Source organism: Suricata suricatta, chromosome 11 (assembly GCF_006229205.1).
Source record: "Suricata suricatta isolate VVHF042 chromosome 11, meerkat_22Aug2017_6uvM2_HiC, whole genome shotgun sequence".
In the NCBI taxonomy this organism is placed as follows: Eukaryota; Metazoa; Chordata; class Mammalia; order Carnivora; family Herpestidae; genus Suricata; species Suricata suricatta.
This window is the reverse complement of record NC_043710.1, coordinates 3,533,750-3,536,274: the sequence shown is the minus strand read 5'-3', so window position 1 is coordinate 3,536,274 and position 2,525 is coordinate 3,533,750. Positions and strand designations below refer to the sequence as shown.

Sequence of the window (2,525 nt, the reverse complement as noted above, 5' to 3'; positions counted from 1 at the left end):
GGGGGGGGGGTGACCCAGCAGCTCCCAATCTCAGCTCACAGAGGGCCTTTCAGATTTCGCAAACAGAAATACAGGATGTCCACTTAACCCTGAATTCAGACCCTGACAACTAACGTTCAGTACGCCCCACGTCCCCCCTGGATGAGGTACTGAGGACCAGGCATGCCACTCGTTTCTTCAGGAAGGTTCCTGGAGGTTGCCACATGCGGCTTCCTTTTCTCCCCCACGGCCACGCGGCCACAACTGTCCGTGTCTTGTGTTTTGTCCCACAGCCTCTGCGGCCGCAGCCTGGCCCCCGGGAGCAGTGAGTCCCGGGAGAGGTCCCGGGCTCTGGGGTCAGATGACTGGGTCCAGGTCCCGGGCTCTGGTACTGCTGCTAGTGGGGGGCTCTGAGGTGAATTACTAACCTCTCCGTTCCTCAGTTTCCCTGCCTGTAAACATGGGGGTGACGGCAGCCCTGGCCTCACGCGGGCCTAGGAGACCTTAAGTGAGCGTTGTCTGCTTGCAGCGGCACGGAGTGTAGACGGGCACCAAGCCCGCTCCGTGCGGGGCTCAGCGTGTCGGGTGAACAGCAAACGCCCTTATAAGTGCAGAGCTGGGGGGACACATCCCCTGGGGACGGAAACAGAGCCAGAGGCCCAGGTTCGGACACCATGAAGGGACCAGAGATGGGGCTCCCATCCTGCACAGGACAGACACTAGAGCTGAGACCCCCCCAAAGTGCTTCACACTCGGGAGGAAGGTGGGGTCCCCGCTCTGCCCCCGGCCTCAGGGGATGACACAGAAGCGGATGGGGGAGGGAGGTTACGTCCCCTGGGAACTCAGAAGCATTGATCTGCCTTCATGTTGTAATTAGATTTAAACATACCCCTTTCCCTTATGACCTGAAAACCCTCAAGCCAAGTGAGCCTGAACCAGAGAGCCCTTGGCCGTTTAGAAGAATCAGATCCAAAGTCTCTCCAGAAACCCTTTGAGACCACTTGGGATTTCTATGAAATCCCGCCAAAGATGAGCTCACAATCAAAAATTACAAACGGTAAGGAGCCCATCCCCCACAAAGGAATCGGGGTGCCTGGGGGGCTCAGTGGGCTAAGTGTCTGAGTTCAGCTCAGGTCATGATCTCATGGTTCGTGAGTTCAAGTCCTGCAGGGGGCTGTCTGCCGGCAGCACAGACCCCACCTCAGATCCTCTGTTCCTCCCTCTTTCTCTGCTCCTCCCCTGCTCATTCTCTCTCTCACTCAAATAAATAAGTTAAACTTAAAAAAAAACCCTAAAGCAACTGAGTTTCGGGGGAGATGATAAAATGATATGTTTTCAGTGTTCCAGGACCTACAAGAAGGAATCAGACGCAGAAGAAAATAACAAGTCACCATGAAAATAAAACAGAAAAATTTCAGAAGGAACCTAAAAGGATTTCTGGAAATAAACAATTACACAAAAGCTCTATGTTTGAGAACGCTGTGTTCTAGCCATAGTGGCAAAAAAAAAAAAAAAAAAAAAAGCTTGGATTTACTTATAAACAATTAGAAAATGGGACAAAATGTATGGAAAATGGGTTTTAGGACACAGGTCTGTGAGGCTCAGGGAAACACAAGGGGAACCCTCCGGTTGCCTGGGGGACCCCTGCCTGGGGAGCCCGGGGGGACGGGCAAGCTCGGTGGTCTTGAAGAGCTGAGCAGACCAGTGGGCACGCGGGCAGCAGAGATTTCTGGGAGTCACAGCGACTGGAATGAAGAGTAAAGCAGATTTCATAAAAAGGAGCCCAATGCAGCTGGCAGTAACCAGAAGCCAAAGACGGTAGAAATAATCCTTCCACAGGTTGAGTGAAAAGAGGGTCCGGTGGGTATTACGGAGCACACACACCTCTTTTGAGATAGCGAGGACGAAGAAAGATGTGTTTGGACAAAAAAGATGCCGCGGTGGCCTTCAAGTCCCCAGCTCCGGGAGGGCGTGCACGGGGACCCCCGGTCACGGGATGAGCGGTCTGGGCTCCACTAGGAAAGTCTGAACTGCTTTCCAGAGGGACTCCCCACATCGCCTCCAGTGGGGCGCTCATGCCCGTCTCTGTCCCTGTGGCCGCTCACGGGGCCACGGCCAGGGACTCGAGCACCGGTGGAATTCCAGGGCAGGAAAGGGCGGGTGTGCAGGGGGAGGTTCAGGGGGGACATGTGGATCCGCTCACCTTGCTGAGCCTTAGCTTTGCCACTTATGAAGTGGGGAGAACGTTCCCAGCCAGCCCCCTCCTTGGGGACTCCAGAGGGCTTCACTGCCCTGATGGCCTTAGCAATCTATGTTTGGCACAGACATGGGGGCACGTGAGCTCCCTGCGCCCTGCCCAGGACAGGAAGGGATGTCGGGGAGGGAGCGTGTGGAGACAGGGAGTCAGGCACCGGCTCACTGGATGCACGAGGGGTTGGCCAGCTGCAGCCCACAGCCAACTCCAGCCCGCTGCCTGCTTTTGCAAATAAAGTTTTATTGGAAACAGCCACGCCCATTCCCATGGGCGGGCACGCACACAGCCAAAG

At 55.4% G+C, this 2,525-nt stretch overlaps 1 long non-coding RNA gene across 1 annotated transcript in view; it reads left to right on the top strand.

The window, feature by feature from the left end:
• LOC115306559 overlaps positions 1 to 1,477 on the top strand; it is a 3,061-nt gene extending 1,584 nt beyond the window's left edge. The window contains exons 2-3 of the long non-coding RNA XR_003915365.1: positions 900 to 1,036; positions 1,319 to 1,477. This is a non-coding gene — a long non-coding RNA (uncharacterized LOC115306559). The remainder of the gene's footprint in view (positions 1 to 899; positions 1,037 to 1,318) is intronic.
• Positions 1,478 to 2,525: the final 1,048 nt, after the last annotated feature.